At 44.2% G+C, this 19,730-nt stretch overlaps 1 protein-coding gene across 9 annotated transcripts in view; it reads right to left on the bottom strand.

The window, feature by feature from the left end:
* Nucleotides 1-12,877, bottom strand: part of DAAM1 (dishevelled associated activator of morphogenesis 1) — a 169,741-nt gene extending 156,864 nt beyond the window's left edge. For 2 of the 9 annotated variants that reach the window (XM_070513705.1, XM_070513708.1), the window contains exon 1: nucleotides 12,566-12,877. The gene's annotated coding sequence lies outside the window, so the exon portion shown is untranslated. Of the gene's footprint in view, nucleotides 1-3,779; nucleotides 3,908-6,163; nucleotides 6,309-8,757; nucleotides 9,080-12,565 lie in introns of those variants that run through there. The other 7 variants (XM_070513701.1, XM_070513707.1, XM_070513703.1 and 4 more) reach the window with 6 other exon arrangements.
* Between the last annotated feature and the right edge of the window lie 6,853 nt (nucleotides 12,878-19,730).

Here is a 19,730-nt window from a genome sequence, read left to right as displayed (position 1 = left end):
ATCGTTCTCATAAAATTTTGGCATTTTCACATGATTTCACAGATGAGGAAACAGAGGTCCAGTAAGTTTGAAGGAGCTGCCACATCTGAACCTAAAATCAACTGGTGTTTGTTTTTCCTCTGTGCAATTGCAAGAGCAATCAAAAGGCAAACGGATTCCTTTCAAGGTATCAAACGTTGTGACTAAACCCTCAACCGACATAAACAGGTTACAAGTGGATGTTAAATTTAAACCTACTCAGCATCATCCTTTTTCCCCATTAGAAAAATCATTAACACGTTTGCCCCAAGTCACTGTCTTAAGAACTCTTTTCCACATAATGGAAGAATTAAAAGCAGGTTAAATATCTCCAGCCCTCCTTTCAGATCAGGCTGCAGAGAGGAAGGCCAAGTCAGCAAAGGGAACACAAGAAGGAAGAAGCCGGATCTGAACATCCCCACGTGTATGCGTGCTTTCTGCTGGAGGAATTCCTGGCCTGAAGAGACAGTATAAACAAAGGCGATCCGGAGGGAAACAAATGATAAGATAAGTGAAATCCAATAACTCCCTCTGTCCTCCCCTCCACCTACTTCCCCAACTTGTTCATCGGAAAAACAATCTGAGCTTGGGAGAATTAAAATGTAAGCTGTGCTCTCTCGGCTGCTCCATCCTAAATCAGGAGGTTAAAGGGGAAGATGTGCATCCCTGTAAGGTCAGTGATTGCTCCCCTCATATGCAACCTGGCCGACTGGGAACAACCTCCTTCTGCCACAGAGAGGCGTGAGAGAAGTGGCAAGGAAGCAGTTTAGTGGTCCTCCAGACACAGGTTATAGTCCAAGGAGTACAGCAGGAAAAGGCGGAGTATGGAAGAAAGGCAGCTTCAGTCACAGCCTGAAAGAAATTGGGTCAAACTAAAAATAATACATATGTTTTTAATTTTAAATCAATCTCTTAGCAGAAAAAGTCACAGGCAAAGCAGTATCTTGCCATGGTTCCTGGAACTTCTGTAGCTGGAGGTGTCACCTACTCACAGAATGTCAAGCCCTAAATGGGTCATAGAGGTTTTCTAGTCCAATCCAATTCTCTATTCTTGATTTTTAAAGTACAAAAACTTAATGGCAGGCCCTTCATTGAACCTTCTGAGAACATGATGCAGTCTCAGCCATGACCTTCAATTCCAGCACCATTCATTCCACATCCTCTCTGACTCTGACTTGGAATTACCACTGAGAGCTGAGCAAGGCAGAATGGAGCTGGGGGAGTACCTCTAAGGCAAACAAGATTGCCACAAACAAGCAGAATGGGAAACAAAGAGAAATGTTACTGTTGTTTCTTTTGCCACCAACATCCTAAACCAAATAACAACCACTAATATGGGTAACTGTAAATGCATTTTTTAAACAAGAAAAAATGAATCATTGACCTTGGACAGAACCATATGATATTTTCTGTATACACAATTTCGCCAAGCTTCAAGAATAAAGTAGAGAATGCAGCACAGTCCTTCAAATGGTTTAATTTGTCCATTTCATTTTCTTTAACTTTTTACAATAAGTTTTGCAATAAATTCTCAGGATTTAGAAGGGTCTCTAGTCTAACCCTCTTGTCACAGAACTGCAGGTACTAACTTAACTTGTGTCTTGACATTTCACTGCTCAGTTTTACCAAATCTCTATGAAACAAATACAAATTTAAGCCTATACACATATGAACAATGTAACTCACTTGGTGAATGATGTTGACCATCATCCTCACCCTTCTTCTAGGGTGCAAATCTGCAGAAGATTTATGTGGCATCAAAACACACACCAATGGCTTCAGTTACACCCCCAAGAAGGAAAAGACCAAGACTATGGGGCTTTGGCAAAGTTTAGGGAGCTGCCCCTAATCCTGACCCACTCTTCACAGGAGGACATCTGTCAGAAGCATGTAGTTCCTTGGCAAACTGCTGACAAAGCCTTGCCTCTAACTCACGAGGTCTGAAATCAGTTCCTTTTGTAATATGGCACCATCTTTTTGCCCCAAGTGATGATGGCTATGCACTGATATATTTACAGCATACTGTCTAGTCTCCTTTGTGGTCAAGAACATGATGAGTTAAAAAAAAAAAAGGGGGGGGGAGAGGGGGGCAACTAGAATTGCATGTGCAGTTGCGGCTCCAAAACAAGGCAAAGCTAACCCACACCCCGATCTGGTTTGCATGTCTCTAAAAAACTGAGCTTCGCCAACAGGCCAGAATATAAGAAGCCATCTCAGAAAACAGAAGATGGGCATCTGTATTGCGCAGACAATGCCTAAAGCTCAGATCTGGGCTGTGTACTCTTGGAAGTCTAAATTCAGAAAGTCCATCAGATGGGCAAAGTTCGCTAATCGCACAGAAGATATTTTTTTCAGAAATGAAAAGGACAAAGACCAGTTTAATAGGTGACCCTAATTGCGTACCTGGCAGAAACACAAGTAACCTTCAACTCTAATCCTGGTGCAATTTATAGAGCAGAAAGAGCTCAAGTTATTACTAAAGGTGAATGACATACATAGGAAGTGTAACAAGATGAATGGAAAAACTAAATAAACAAAAGCTCCTGAAATCAATGTCTGTTGAATGAATAGTATGTTTGGGTAGTCTAACGGCTAACAAGACTTTTGTTTTCATTTTCCCTTCCTGACGATATGCTGTTAGGGCATAATTTTCCTATTATTTCCCTAAATGACACAGTTTGTGTTTGAGTCAAGTGTCTTCATTAAATATTATCAAAGTGGCACAATATCCAGTTTTAAGCCAAAAGGAAAAGATCTGTCGTAAGTCAGGAAATGACACTAACTACATTAGAAATTGAACTTGCTTCCCTAGTTTTCCACATTTAATTCACAATAGCATGGCTACGGTTTAAAAGAATTGCAATTGTATATTTGGCACCAAATTTGCTCCACTGTACAAATAAATAAAAATCTCTCTCTTGAGGTGGGGAAAAAAAACCTTATTTTGATATCTAAGGATACCCAATATTAGATTACATGTTTGACAACTGCTCAAGTTTTCATTATTTTATTATTTTCTTTTCAAAAGAGCTCTCACAATTCATGTTAAAACACAACAGGGAGGAGGGAAGCTAAGAAGCTATGGGCCCTCTTAACTCTTGAGGGACGCTTCCGTGGCCCCGCTCCAGGGAGAAGGGCTTTTCAGATAAAAGATTCAACCTACTCAAAAGTGATCTCAGTTAACAAATAGGGTCTCATGCTGGACAGACTCCAAATCAATTTAGAGATGGCGTATAAGAGGAGTTCCTCTTTCAAATAATTTGCTTATTGTTCACATAGCAAAAAGGAGGGAGTTCGAGTTATCATTCAAACACGCAAATGCAACATTTTTAATCTTGTGCAACATTTTCTGTTCCAGAAAATCAGACTATGTATAAGAAACCATTAAATGAAGAAGCATTTTCACTCTTAATCAATCCAGCAGTTACTGACGCAGCACCGTTTCAGAATTAAGAGACGCAAAGGAGGTTGTGATTCTCCCAACTCGGTGGAGAGAAAAGAATGTAACACGTAAGAAACTAGAGGTAAGGCAATAGTGTAGGGTGTAAAGAACTAGGCTGCCTGGGTCCCTAACCTGGTCTGCCACTGACTAGCTATGTGACCTGAGCCAGGCAAGTTCCTAAACTTCTTCATGCCTCAGTTTCCTCAGCTATAAAACGGTGATGGTAGTACCCACCTCACAGAGTTGTTGTGAGGAGTCGATGGTTACGCCCATATAAAGCATTAGGAGGGGCCTGGCCAAAGGTCAGCACCTCCCATACCTTGACAAGTAGCTGTAAGGGGTCAGTTGTGAGGTCCGGCTAAGGGCTCTCAGGAGGAAGGAGCAGAGGGGGCGGTGAAAGCTGAAGGACAGGCAGGGAAGGCTTCCTGGAAGCTACGGTACTCAAGCTGGATCTGAAAGCACGAGAATTTAGACATCAGAAGAGTGCACCTTCCGGGTGAGGGAGGCTACTACTGCAAAGTCACAGACAGGGAAGAAAGCCAGGCACGCTTAAACATCAACAAGGAAAATAAGCTCACCAAAGCTGAGGGTGTGTTTGGTAACCTCGGATTAACAGGGCTGGCGCTCTGTACGCTTGTTGCTGTGCTCCTAGGATTTAACATTTAATTCCTTTTTAGACACATGTGCTATGAATGCAAACTCACTCTGAAATGCTCACTTCTCTGATCCTGGGACAGTGGAAAGGACACCAGAAAATAAAAAGGTAAACACTTTTTCTGGGGCAGAAATAGTCTGCTAGAGTGGAATGTAGGTCACCAAGATCAACTTGCAGCTCATCTTCATCCGGGCCTCTTTCAGTGGGGGTACTAAGTGGTGGTTTGGAGGAAGGGGAGGGCACTGCAGATCCATCTTTCAATTCCAATCTCTATCAGCCGCTCTCAGCCACTCTAAGCACAATCTACACAAGAAAACAGTTGCTGAGCGAATGTAACTTCAAGGGAGGTATCCTCAGCCCCAGCCTCCTGCCGGCATACAGAAACCGCCCTCCTTGCCGATTTCTTCAATAGCACCTGTGCTATCGGTTGTCTCTAAACTGAGCTCTTGGGAAAACCAAGAACTGATGTTGCGAGTGTTTAAGATACACACTCACTTGCAAGATTTCCTACATTACCAAGTTAGAAATTGTAATCCCAAAATAAGTGACAGTAGTCCACGTTCCTTATGCAAAGAAGAAAAATCAATCACAAAACAAAAAAGGATTTTCATTAAACAAGTTTGCTAACCTAAGTTGGCAAAGTTGCCTTGTTTCCTGCAATACAAGGATAGATTTAACACTTGGAGATACCACGAGCACAACACAAAGCCAAGGGGGGCCCCACAGAAGTGACAAGCCATGATTATTTTCTGAACCAAACAACTAAGGCTCTCAGTGGTACCAAGCTTTGTTGGAAAAGCTTGTTTCCCCTGATCCAACAGCTGTAACTTTTTAAGTGATTTCACAGAAGACCTCAAGATTCTCAAGCCAAAGCCACTCTTTAACATCCCCAAAATATTTACACAATGAAACACTTTCGATCTTAACTATGTTTTGTTTGTAAACACCTTATTTGTTCTGATGACCATAATACCAACACTAAAGGCAGCCTCTTAAACAAAGTGGCTCAAATAAAACCACACACAGACACACTCGCATTCTTAACACCCAGAGCGTGTCCACAAAGCAAGAAAGCCAGGATTCAAATTCCTTGGCACCTACTCACAGAGCTTCTGTAAGCACCACTCAAGGACACGACCCACCGCACCCTCTTTACGGTCACACCTCCTCACTCATTGACACTTCTGAAAACCCACAAAATCTGGATGATAACTGGATTATAACAGAATGCTACAAATATTGGACAAATGTCTCCCCCCGTTCCTCTCTCACATCAGCCAGCCTGGAACCACGGACGCTGTTCACAGAACAACTCCAGCCCAGATGAGAGAGCTATTGTCCAGCTCTTCTACCCAAATGGGGCCTCGGGAGCCACTGGTGACCTGACAAAAGCCTTACGCATCTTTGCCTTGGTCTTTCTCCCTATTTTCCTGTCATTCACCTCCTGGGAAAGTTATCTGGGCCAGGGATAGTACAATAGAGAGAAATCTAGAAATGTCTGGTTTGGGATAATAAGAATTATGTTAAGAATTCTAGAAAAAAAAGTCTATGTGGGCGAATGTATTCCAAAAGCAAATAATTACGAAATACATCTCTCTCTTTCAAACACCTGGGAAGCCTTTATATTTCAAGTCACATACTACACACGAGTTTTGGTTTATGCTGAGATGAAACTGCTTGACAGAAAGCTAAGAGGAATATTACAACTGATGACAGAACTATTGGTAGAAAGAATATAGATCTTGGATCTCCAATTATGGCTCTACAACTTAACACTGATGCAACAAATATTTATTAAATACCTACCAATGGCCAAACACTGCTTTAAATGCTGGAGAGACAAGGATAGACAAGACAAAGACCCTGCTCTCAAAGACCTTAGGGGAGTGGGGGAAAAACTCCATACATTGGAAATGGTGTCAGAATTATAGGGAGCCAAGAAGTAAACAGATAATTGAAGGAGATTTTCAGTCAATGATAAGTTCTAGGACAAAAATAAAGAGTGAGTGACAACTTCTGATCCTGTTTCCTAGTGGGGATATAATCACCTGCTTAAAATGAGATGATGAATGTCAACCACCTGGTACACAGCATCCCCAGGCATTGACCTGCACACAAATGCACATGCATAGATGCTCATAAATACCCACTTTTCCTCCCTGAACTGCAATATCTGTGATAATCCACCTTGGTCTGAAATGAAAACAGAAGAGAAACAAAGTATTTGTGTAATTCAATTATATTTAATGCAATTAAGTTTCAAATAACTGCATTCATTGAAAATCTATAACAAGGCAAAACCTAAACAATTAATTCTTACACAAAAGTATAAATAGAAGTCCAAATACTGGGATAACAGTGGTAATATTAGAAACAATGTTATAAACAGTAATAGGACTGCCTTGCCCACTTTGAAGGATTGCCATCAAGAGCCAGGCTATTTGCCATCCATACAAGTAAGACTCAGAGACATGAACCCAATGCCACAGTGTCAGAAGCTGGGTTTAAACTCTTATCTTCAGATTTCTTTGAGAAAAATAAAAGACAATGAATAAGTCCTTTCAGAGTCTTTTATACCTAGTCTTATATACACTTTTATACCTAGAATCAACCTTAGGAAACCCTCTATACCTCTTCCCACGTCACCAATGACCAAAGTCCCCCAGAGGGAAAGGGTTAACCCCAGAACGGGTAGCCAGTAATGACAGAGCCAGAGCAGGACCCAGGCCTCTTAGATCCCAGCGCAGCCGGCTTCACTCTCAAGGTCCTGCATCCTCTAGGCAGCCTTTCAGATTTTGTGAGAACCATACTGACCATACGCTAAGTATCTTGTGTCAAGAGAGGGTCAAGTTGAAATTTGAGTCTTTTTTTTTTTGATATTTGAATTAAAATTCATATGTAATTTGTATGTTTTAAATACGCTGTATTAATGTATTTTATTTTCTTTCAGTAATCCCTTGTGTACCAGAATTCAATTTGAGTCATTTACTTGTCCCTAAAAACTTCCCGGGACTTGCACCGAGTGCCAGTTGAGGACCGTTACTGGCGGCCGGGGAGTTCTCTTCCTGCAGAATAGCGGCGAGCTCCCTCCTTGAGAAAGCCGCCTCCAACGCTGTAATAGACTTTATTAGGAAGATGATGCAGCCAGCCTGAAAGGGAAGATCTTTCAATTGTAATTTTGAGAGTTTGCCTCAGGAAAAAGGCTCCAAACAATCATTTCTGGGGAGGGACGGGGAGACAGGAATGGACACGCGAGAAGGAAAGGGATCCAAGAACTGTGTCCAAGCTATTTACAAGAGAATGGAGAGAGCCTCTGGGCTCTGAAAAGAGGAGAGAGCAGCTGGGCCCAGGGCGAGCACTTGACCACACCCACTGGCCACGCCCTCCCAGCTGCCCGCAGAGCCACATCGAATCGAAACAGCAGTGCGAGCAGTTAAGATTCCGACGGCAGGAGTCGCCATGGCAACGGGATTCATCTTGCAGACAAACTCCACTCGATTCACTAGGTCCTTCACCAGCCTCAAGAAACTACCAGCTCAATGGGAGCAAAACGGTCACGGGTGGCATTTGCTCTTGATGCTCTCCCGTGGGTGGAGATGAGGGGGTAGAGGATGGAGTCTAAGTATCTATTCCCGGGCCCACTAAAATATTTTATGGGGGCAAGAGACAGAACACCCCAACCTCAGGCTGTGAGCAACCTGAGAACAGAGCCACTAGCAGGGTTTGATGAATGAGTGAGTAAGCGAAAGAATAAGGGTGCTAGGGACGGTGAAAGGAAATACAGAGGACTTTAGAGTTCTCGGGCCTCAGGCACGTCTCCAGTCCGAGGGCAAGCGGATCACAAGCAGCTGGATTTTCAGCCTCAGCTGAGAAAACCCGATTACCCAGCCCTCTTGCCCCACAGTGCGCCTTATCATCAGATTATTCAACACCCCGCACCGCCTTACCACCTCCCATCCCAGGGCTCCAGGCTTCGCCCCAACTCAGGTGCTCTTTGTCGAGGGAGCAATCAGTGCAGGGGCCCCAAATGCGCCCTCGCCCGAGGGACGGGAGGCGGGAGCGCTCTGCGACGCCTTGAACCCGGTCCCAAGGCAGCACAGCCTCCCCTCGCCGCTGTCCACCAACACCTTGCTCCTTCCGCAGCGCGGGTTTCCCTTCTCTCTTTCAGATCTTTAGCTTCCAACTTTGCCTGAAATATAGTCACCCCATTTCTTTCGAATGAGGCTTGAAGTGAGGGTGCCAAGGATGTTGGGGGTTCTGCTCCGACGCTGGCGGGTAAACGAGTCCCTCCTTCCTCGTCGCCACCTCCGAGTCCACGATTCTCCCTCTCGGAGGCTTCCGGGCCAGCAGCTCCCGACAGCAGCAGTGCCCGCAGTTCCCACCCGAGGCCACGACCCCCAGCGCCCCAGCCCCGGGGTGTCTGCAGCAAGGCGGCGAGTGGTACCCCGCCGGCTCTCTCGGCACCCGAGCGTCTTAGAAAGAAAGGAAGGAGGAACCCCTGTCCTTGGAGGTGCCTTCCTCTGAGCTCGCCCTGCTTTGCGCGGCGCTTGCAGCCATTTTCCCAAACCCAGCTTGGCAGCCGGGAGCTGTCTAGGTCCCGTTCCCACCCAGATCCAACCTGAAGGACGGGTTTAATATTTACCTACTGGCCCGGGAGCTCCGGGGAGGCAGCGAGAGGGCGCGCCGGGAACTCAGCGCCGGTGCCAAGAAGCGCGCCCACCCCCGCGCCACCGCGCGGTGCCACTCAATGAATGAGTGCGGCGGGCGAGGCGGCGCGTCCCCCTTACCTGAGCAGCCCCTGCATGCTGGAAAGGCGGCTCTGCGCTCCGGGTACAATGGGATCCGGTTAAACAGTTTCCTTCACAGCCGCTCGTAGGTTACCAACTCGCAGGTGACATCACCCTCTCCTCGCCTGATAGGATACAATGTGGCGCCCACTGCGCATGGACCCCGCGACCGAGCCCGCAGACTCCTGGGAGGTGTAGTCCCGATCTCTCAAGCGGAGCCTGGGTACCTACGCTACTGGCGTTCGCGGAACTACCCTTCCCGACGTAATGCTCGGCCCCTTCGTCCCCGCCCCTAGTCCCGCCCCCGCCGGGGCCCTCCCCCTCCCCGCCCTCCAGCCTCTCAGTGTTAGCGGTGGTCTTTCGGAAGCCCAGCCGCGGACAGAGCGGGGAGGGGGCGGGGCGCCCTGCGGTCGTGCCCTTTGACTTGACCTCCCCTCGGCCCGGTTCTTGCTCTGAGGGCCGCGAGGGGTCCAGGGCTAGTGCGCACCGACCAGGCAGTTCTGACCACCCCGGCTCTTTTGGCCGCAGCTGGAGAGAGAAGATTAAGCCTTTCACTGCCTTCCCTACGCATAGCACCTAATTAATAGGACGCGCTGGTTTCTGGGTTAAGCGCGGTCCTGGAATTCCCCCACGTCCCCGAGGGTGAGGCGACGCCGACCCCGAAGGAGAGAAATCCCCGAGTGTCCCACTTGGTACAAATCAGCTTTCTGTTTTCTCTTTCCTTCTCCCGGTTAACGGAGTCCGGGTGACCAGCCAGAACGCGGGGAGCAGCTTAGTTGGCTGAGCTGACAGAATAACGGAGGCTGTCACTAGTGAAAACGCGGTGTAGTAGACTAGACAGTCGCCGCAGCCCTCCGTCAGGGAGCCTGGGGTGCTGCAGAGACGCTGCTATCGCGCAGCCATGCTTTTGTTCTTCCTTGCGGCAGGCTTCCCGCTCCCATCGCTCTCAACTCCCAGGAAGACATCTTTGTCTAAAGTTCTAATAAATGACATATATGTGTATACACATACTCTTAAGTCCACAACACTCTCTCTTCATTTTCCATACCTTTCTCTTCAAATATTTTTAAATGACCTAAACCACATAACACTGTGCTGTTCAAGAATTGATGTGATCTTAACACACCTAAATGTGTATTTAAAGGTAAGAAAAACGTATGTAGTAGAATTCTGAAGCTTTTGGAAGATTTTATTTCTAATATGTAAAATTTTTCCGTGGCATTTTTCATTATTTAATGAATACCAAATATTATGAAAAATTAACATGGAGAGCAAATCTCCAGGTCTTTTTAAACGAAAAAAATCAATACATCTAGTTACTCCAGTTGTAAAGTAAATTATAATGCATTCGATGTCTCAGTCATATGAGGATCGGTTCACACCCCTATTTCCACTAGCAAAATCTCTAGAAGACTGAAGATTTCAAAGAACTCACCACCTAATTGTTGGTGGAAGTCTTCCTGTCGCTGTTATTTTCTCACCTCATTGTGCAACAGTAACCTGGGTTCAAGAGAATGATACATGAACTAGTTGAGGATCTCAAGGAAGAGGGAGATGCTTTGTTTTGCTGAGAGAGGGATTTTAGTGCTTAATGCTGACTTTCTTTTAACAAGCTTACTCCTTGTAGACCAGACACATTTTTCTCCACCGAAGGAAGATGACGTTGAATATTGCTCTCCTGTTCTGAGCTATTCCATCCATTCCAAATATTGTCTTAAATGGAACCCAGACAATACAAATGTTCCACTGGCCATCAGATCACAATCAGTGATATTCTAGCTAATGGGTAGGTTTAATGTATTGCAGTTCATTGCAGAAAAATATTCAAAAAGAAACTTGACCTGAGATGAGTCTAAAAGCTCTCCCAGTTTTACAACTGTGTAAAGCTTTTAGATGGAAGTGTAATCAGTGAGCCTGAAATTTACTGCGTCACATTGGATGTGGAGATTCTCTGTAAGGCAGGGCTTATCCTTATAGATATAAGTATATTATTGAGGAGGAGTAACTTTATAGGACAAATCACGTTACAGCAAGTTCTCTTGGGTCTTCAGCAATGAAGGAGGGGATAGAGTCTGCCTGGAAAAAAAATATTCCATTCTTTATAGCAATTAATATTATAGGGATGTGTCATGTTACATGGCTCATTTCCATATGTAAAGGACATCATATACAATAGACTATAAGCACAGAAATGTGTGGATGTGCATGTGTGAGCTGTTCTTCCCATTAAGTAGATATAGATATAAGTATTAAAAGCAAGATATTGTGTTTGGAAGCATTTTGCTATAAGTGTGACGGATTTGAACTGATCGCTGCACACTGTTTCATTGGTAACCAGGGCACACAAAGTTGGCTCTTCAGCATCAGAAATACAGTCTGTGGGCCTGGGACCAGAGGAAGCGTAACAACTCCTATGGAGACAGAAGGGAACTCTCTCTTTCTCTTTCTTCCTGTCACTATCTCTCTCTCTCTCTCTCTCTCTCTCTCTCTCTCACACACACACACACACACACACGCATGCACACACACGCTCATTGTGTTTGTATTTAATTCTTTCTAGGTAACTAAGTAGTCTCAGAAGCCATCAATAACACCCACTTGGGGCTGGCCCCATGGCCAAGTGGTTAAGTTCGCAAGCTCCGCTTCGGCGGCCCAGGGTTTTGCCGGTTCAAACCCTGAGTGCAGATATGGCACCGCTCATGAGGCCACGCTGAGGCAGTGTCCCACATGTCACACTAGAAGGACCCACAAGTGAAAATACACAACTATGTACCGGGTAGCTTTGGGGAGAAAAAGGAAAAATAAAATCTTAAACAAAAAAACACCCACTCCATCTAACTTAATGTATATTCTCAAAGGATTTCTTTACTTTTTTTCTCCTTTCCTTTTTAAGCGACTGCTGCTCTTCTGGAGTGATCTTATGAAAGGCCTTGTCTTGTCCCCAAATCCTTGCCTACTAATTAGGAACTGTGGGACTGCAGAGAACAGACTTAATTGATCATCTACAGGTGGAGGAGGGGAAAGAAGCCATGGGGCATTTTGCTGATCTTTCAAAATAACCTCTCTCAGTTCTGGTTACAAAGCTGTACTTCTAGATACTGGGGTTTAGATAAGAGAGGAAATGAGACATGCACAGAGCAAGAATTTAAGTTTGCAGCCTTGCATGTGTTTTACACAATAGCTTGGTGTTTTGCAACAATTGAGGTGTGTGGAGCCCAGGTTTGGGATCAGGCCATTTCACCCACTTTTGAGCAATGTGACTTTGCTTGTTCTGTATTACTTATTCTCTCTGAGCCTCAGTTCCTTATCTTAAAAATAGGACTAACAGTAAGACCTACTTCACAAGGTTTTTCAGGATTAAATTAGCTAAGATACACAAAAAACATTTCAAATTGAAAAGAACTATACAAATGCTAGTGCTTCTTATCATTTGCAATTTTTCCCTGAAGATTATCTTACAAATGTCAGCCCTAATTATGGAACAAGTTAATAAAAACCTATTTAAACAGAAAAAAACCTTATTCTTAACAAGAAACTATTAGAAATTTTACAGCATGCACACATTATTTCAGTAATTTGTAAGTAGGCAAAATGTACTTTGAACAAACAATGAGAAATCTAGATTGAACCATGCTGGTCCTTGGCTTGTTTTCAGATCCATACCTTGTCCTTGCAGTGCCCCAAGCTGTCCTCAGTATCACAGGTGATCTTCCCCAAGCTTCCCAGCCCGTAGAGGCTGCTGGGAGATTGGAGGGGTGGAAGGGAGCAGCCGGCAGAGTTGCACTGGGTGATGTTTCTGGCAGCTGCAATAGCACTTCCCCTGTTGGACTGGTCTGTCGTGGTTCCAGCTTCTTCCCGGTCACCTCTGCTTCTGTTAACGCCAACTTCTCCCTTTGTCCCTCCAGTCTAGGGGTGGAGGTGGCTTCCTGCTGTTGCTAAGCTCTCCTTGCTTGCCTGGCTTTCAGAACTTCTATCACCCATGTGACCGATTCCCTGTCCTATGTCTGTTTTTTTTTGTTTTTTTTGTGTGTGTGTGAGCAAGATTAGCCCTGAGCTAACATCTGCTGCCAATCCTCTGTTTTTGCTGAGGAAGGCTGGCCCTGAGCTAATATCCGTACCCATCTTCCTCTACTTTATATGTGGGACGCCTGCGACAGCATGGCTTGCCAAGCAGTGCCATGTCCTCACCCAGGATCCGAACAAGTGAACCCCAGGCTGCCCAAGTGGAATGTGCGAACCTACTGCTGCACCACCAGGCTGGCTCCCTAAGTCTGTTTTAAATACTTAGAATGGTTTTTGTTTTCGTGGTAGAACAGTTAACTGATATCCTCATGATTTAGTTCAAGTTCTTTTAGGGGCAAGCAACAGAAACTTTCTGTGGCCAGTTTATGCACAATAAAGAAATAATAGGATTTACTCAAAGGATTAAACGAGGGGCTGGCTCCATGGCCAAGTTGTTAAGTTCGCGCCCTCCGCTACGGCGGCCCAGGGTTCGGATCCTGGGCGTGGACATGGCACCACTCGTCAGGCTACGTTGAGGCGGCGTCCCACATCCCACAACTAGAAGGACCTGCAACTAAGATATACAACTGAGTACAGGGGGTTTTGGGGAGATAAAGCAGAAAAAAAAAAAAAAAAAGATTGGCATCAGTTGTTAACCCAGGTGCCAACCCTTAAAAAAAAAAAGGATTAAACGACCAAGGCGCCACCTAATAACAGGCAGGAACCAGACCAGCTCTGGGAACCTAAACAGTGGTGGGTTTTGACCCTTCTCTCCAGAGCTTTGCACTCACAGCCCTCAGTCACTGGGTCTCCTCCTTCCGAATTTCAGACTCCTGAGCGAAGCAGATTGCCCTATCTCGAGGTGACTATCACTGACTTCCTTATCTACAGCGCTGGTTCCAAAAGTGTGGGCCCCAGACCAGCAGCAGCATTATCACCCGAGGGCTTGTTAGAAATGCCAGTGCTGGGGCCCCACCCTCAGACTTACTGGAAAAGAACCTTCAGGGCTGCGTTCCACAGTCCTCCAGCTGATTAACAAATCCTCCAGCTGATTCTGACACACAGGAAAGTTTTCCGACACTTTCTATAGCAAAGATTACAAGATCATGTGGCTTACATATGATCCCTCAGTCCTATCCCTGTGTGTCTGGGAGTCTTCCCAGAGAGGAAAAAGTGTTGTGAACTTGGCAGCCACCCCAGAAGGTGTCGGCTAAAGCTGGTAAATAGGTCAGGGTCTTAATGGTAAAATGTGGTTTTGCCTAAAGGAGAGGACTTTGCAGAATTCTGAGCCAACTACAGTTAGCCCTCTGTATCCTTGGGTTCCACAACCATGCCTTCAACCAACTGTGGATTGAAAGACCTACAATGGTTGTGTCTGTCCTGAACACGTACAGACTTTTTTTTGTCATTATTCCCTAAACAATAAAGTATAACAGCTATTTGCATGGCATTGACCTTACATGTAAGTGATCTAGAGATGATTTAAACTATGTGGGAGGATGTGCGTAGATTATATGCAAATACTACCCCATTTTATGAAAGGGACTTGAGCATCCTTGAATTTTGGTATTTGAATGTTCACAGCTACACTATTCAGCCTGGGGTTGACATACAATATTTGGGACATACTTACACTAAAAATATTCTTTGTCATTTGTCTGAAATTCAAATTTAACTGAGCATTCTCTATTTTTATTTATAAATCTGGTAACCCCATTATAGCCTCAAACTAGAAACAACCCAATTGTCCATCAAAAGCAGAATGCGTAAGGGCCAGCTCCGGTGGCCTAGTGGTTAAGTTCAGCACACTCTGCTTTGGCAGCCTGGGTTTGGTTCCCAAGCATGGATCTACACAGCTCTGTTAGCAGCCATGCTGTGCTGGCAGCCCACATACTAAGAAATAGAAGAAGATTGGCAAGGATGTTAGCTCAGGGCAGCTCTTCCTCAGCAAAAAAAAAGTAGATAGCAGGAGTCGGCCCACTTTTTCTGTAAAGGGCTACATAATAAATATTTTAGGCTTTGTGGGCCGTAAGATCTCTGTTACAACTACTGCTCAACTCTGCCATTGTAGCAAGAAAGGAGCCACAGATGTAAATGAATGAGCATGGCTGTGTTTCAGTAAAACTTTATTTACAAAAACACTTGTCTGGCCTGTGAGCCATAGTTTGCCAACTCCTGCCGTCCAGCAATGAGAATGAATGAATTGTGTCTACTTGTAAAAATATGGATGAACCTTACAAAAACAACATTGAGTGAAAGAGTATATATTGTATGATTATATTTACATAAAATTCAAAAACAGGTAAAACTAATAGTGAAGAGCAGTTACCTTCGGGGGATAGTGATAGGAGAGAGCATGAAGGAAGCCTCTGCGTTGCTGGTATTGTTCACATTTTTCATCCGGGTGCTGCTTACACGGGTATTTCACTTTGAAAATTCACCATGCCATACACTTATGATTTGTCTGCTTTTATATATGTGCATTATATGAAAATAAAATATTTATATAAATTAAAAATTAGACCAAATTATCTCAAGATCATACCCATAAGAAATTATTTTATGAATTCTGGTACCCAAGTTTTTTGGTTTTTCCTAATTATGACAGAAATTCTGTTCTTTGTAGAAAACTTAGATAATACCGCTACTTAAGGCAATAAAACCCCCCGTAAGTCTACAAACCAGAGAGAAACATTAACATTTCTTCCCCCTGCCCTCCTTCTCTTTCAAACTTGGCATCATTTTATTTTATAATTGGCTTATTTTATTTCTATGTCAGCAAAATTTTTTCCATCTGCATTTTAATGGCTACATGGTATTTTATTATGCAAAGGTGACCATTTTTTATTTAATCAACCTATATAATTTATAGTTTAATCTATCTACTGTAGAATAATTCGTTTCCAATGTTTTGGAATTATCAATAATTCTGATGTACATCCTAGTGTGATTTTTGTGTTCACCCATAAGCAGGTCTTTAGAAGTAGAAATACAGCATAGGAGGATAGAAAGGCTTTTAATGCTTTGATACATGTTGCCAAATTGCCCAGATACTCGTTTTTATTGTTTGTAGATGTTATGGTTGATGTTTCCTGTTAGCCCACATAGGTCTGGTGTCTTCTCTGAGAGAATTAAATCATTTCCTGAAAACAACTTACACTGTTTCAGACAAATTCTAATAGTGCTAATGGGGTGGTTGAGGGAATCATCAGGTAACAATGAAGTCCAAGGGGAAGCGCCTTCTGTTGTCGCTAGTTACCTGGCCCTCTAGGATGTGCTAGGCGTATTCATTTGCTGGGGATGCAGAACAAAGTACCACAGATTGGGGGGCTTAAAAGCAAAAATTTATTCTTCACAGTTCTGGAGGCTAGAAATCCAAGATCGAGATGTTGGCAGGGTTGGTTCCTTCTGAGGGCTATGAGGAAGGATCCGTTCCAGGCTCCTCCCCTTGACTTGGAGAAGACCATCACCTCCCCATGTCTCTTCACATCGTCTTCCCTCTATAAATGTCTGTCTCTGTGGCCAAATTCCTCATTTTTATAAAGACACCAGTCATCTTGGATTGGGCCCCAACCTAATGACCTGCCCTTTAGCTTTAGCTCCCTCTGTAAAGACTCTATGTCCAAAGAAGTTCACACTAAGGTACTGGGGGCTAGGGTTTCAATGTAAGAATATGGGGGAGGCGGGGGGAGGGGGGATTACGATTTAACCCATAACACTAGGTAAGTCCAAATAAGAGAAAACTGGCTTTCTTGATCTCAGCATCAGTTTATACACCAGCATGTTGCACTCACATAAGTTTTAAAATAGTTGAACATCTGATTAGGAAATATAGATAGGATCTAAAGACTGGAGATAGCAACCTGAAACTTCTCAAGAATAACAGAAACAGAAAATGCAGAGTGCCTCCTGTGTTCTGTGGAATCCTTGACGCTGTCTCTGGTTTTGAAGACCGAAGCCTTGCCTCCAGGTACCCAGTCCTGTCACTCTTGATCAGCAATTCTCAGATGAAGACTCTACGGACCTTCCATTGGTAAGAATTCCCTGGCCATACGTTTTAGACAAACCATCCCAAGTTAGCTTTCAAAATATGCCCCACTGAGTGTGTCATACAATTTTCATTTTCTTTCTCTCTTTAAACATCAAATCTCTGCATGGGCTCTTTAACCCTAAAATGGGCAGTCAGCATGTGGCAAAACCTTGTCTACGAGTAAAAGATAGGCTGGGCATGCCGTGGAGAGAAAGGATTCTGTTTACTCTTTGGGGTTTTGTAGCTTTCCTTTTTGGGAATTATCCTGGCAGATAAATTCTCCATTGTAGCTGAAATATTACAGCTTGCAGGATTTATGTAAGAGCCTTATTTCCCAGCAGGTCGTGCGAGCACTTAGACTCTGGATTTGGAGATTAGGGGCGACTTTAGTCCTGTACTACATGAGAACCTTGTGATGTGGAATTTCTCATGGAAAGCCACACTCCAGTACAATATGTCATGGCATATTATCTTTGTGAGAGTATTTTCTCTTCACCAAACTGTGATTGTAACCTTTTCTCTCGGGTTGTCTGTGCCCTCTCCCTGTGTCTCAAGCTCCTAAAATAATATTTTGGGTTGTCAGAAAACTAGCCACCCAGTTAAAGGGGAACAGGAGATATCGGAATTCCGGCTTTGCTTTTGTGCAAGTGACAGATCTTCTTCTCTGGGATTTATGTTATTGTTTTAGGAAATTATACTTATTGAAATCTAAACATAGTTAAAGCAAGTAAAATATAACTCTGTTACTTTTCTTTTTTTTTTCTGGTGAGGAAGATCAGCCATGAGCTAACATCTGTTGCCAATCTTCCTCTTTTTGCTTGAGGAAGATTGCCAGTGAGCTAACATCTGTGGCAATCCTCCTCTATTTTGTGTGTGAGACACCGCCACAGCATGGCTTGATGAGCAGTGTGTAGGTCCTCACCCAGGATCTGGGCCCACAAACCCCAGGCCGCTGAAGTAGAGTATATGAACTTAACCACTATGCCACCGGGCTGGCCCCAACCCTGTTAATTTTCACTCAAGTGTAAGAGTGATTCTGAATAACAGGGTCATCTCCCTTGACTTATGCATGTAAGTCAATGATGCTGGAAGCTCTACCACTTGTGGCTATAAGTCCACTAGAATTTGCAAGTTGAGTAGCTTTGAGTAAGGTCAATACTAGGAGGGGAACCTCCAAAGAAAACCCAGACGTCTGAGAGAGGAACATAAGATTTTAAGTAAGTTTGATTGTGTCCCTAATGCATTAGTGGCAGATCCCTACAGCCTTCATTTCAGGAGGCCTTCTCACTAGGCACATCCCTTCTTAAAATATGCAGGTGAAGAGTCCCCTGCTCAAGGTGGGTCTATGTCAATAGGATGCTGGAGCCCCATGGCACTGCCTCACAAAAAGCCATTGTTAAATTTCAGGAATTTTGTGAGCCAGTTGTTAAACACACTTAATATTAAAATTTAACTTATACAAACTCACAGTTAGGGGCTGGCCCCAGGGCTGAGTGGTTAAGTTCGCACACTCTGCTTCAGCAGCCCAGGGTTTCCCCAGTTTGGATCCTGGGCACGGACATGGCACCGCTCATCAGGCCATGTTGAGGCGGCGTTCCACATGCCGCAACTAGAAGGACCCACAACTAAAAATATACAACTATCTACTGGGGGGATTTGGGGAGAAAAAGCAAAAAAATCAAAAATAAACTTACAGTTACATACATTATATTAAAAACAAAGATGGGGCTGGCCCCGTGGCCGAGTGGTTAAGTTCGCGCACTCTGCTTCGGCGGCCCAGGGTTCGGATCCTGGGCGCAGACATGGCACTGCTCATTAGGCCACGTTGAGGTGGCGTCCCCCATGCCACAACTAGAAGGACCTACAACTAAAATATACAACTATGTACTGGGGGGATTTGGGGAGAAAAAAGAAGGAAAAACAAAAAAACCCACAAAGATGATAAATACTCAAAACTCATCACTTGTTAATGGTCACTACGTTTTACTTTATCTGTGATCTTGAAGTTCCCCCGAGTGAATGGTGGGAACACTGTGTCGTGGTGTGCCGCTGCACATCTCTCCCCAGCTCCACTTCTGTGACATCACGTTGGGAGCTCAAAATCAGTTGTAGTGGACGGAGTTCTATCACGGAAATCTGCAAATGCTACAGATTAGGGCTTCCCAGACAGATCCCGTTTTTGAACATTTGCTGGCATCCTCCTCCCCCTGCATTTGTAATTGAAGAGAACAACCCTCCACTAACTGCTATGCAGTGCTCTGCATGTTTCTCTCGTGACTTCATTCTACTGCTGGGTTCTAGGATTGGGGTGCATGTGTCGTTTTGTTCAACTTGGGCAGAAGTGTGGCATCAGATCCTGAGAAGAGAAGAGCCCGGCTCCTCTCTGGGTTCAGGGAGCTGGCATTTTTCTCACACAGAAAAGAATGTGGGGATAGAGTTAGCATCAGGTAGTGGTTTTGAAGCAGAAAGAGAAGGAAATCAGCTTGGCTGTTGGATGTATCAGAGGGAATGCAGAGAGAATTCTGGAAGACCTGCACTAGCACTGAGCCTGAAGGACTACACAGCAGCTTACAACAAACGGGGCCCCACATGCACATGCTGTCCTTAAAAACATTTTCATGAGTTTGCAAAATAATGATAAAAATAATCTCAAAAAGACAATGGAGAGAGTTTTTCATGAAATGAAATGTTTTCATAAAAAGGACTGTTCTTTATTCTGGGGTCGTAGGTTAATCATCTCAAGAGTAATAAAGACAACTTTATTAGAAGCACGAAGCTATTATCCAAACTATATGG

The sequence above is a fragment of the Equus asinus genome, chromosome 7 (genome assembly GCF_041296235.1).
Source record: "Equus asinus isolate D_3611 breed Donkey chromosome 7, EquAss-T2T_v2, whole genome shotgun sequence".
Taxonomy (NCBI): Eukaryota; Metazoa; Chordata; class Mammalia; order Perissodactyla; family Equidae; genus Equus; species Equus asinus.
The sequence above is the reverse complement of the archived record's forward strand: the minus strand, read 5'-3'. Positions and strand labels throughout refer to the sequence as shown.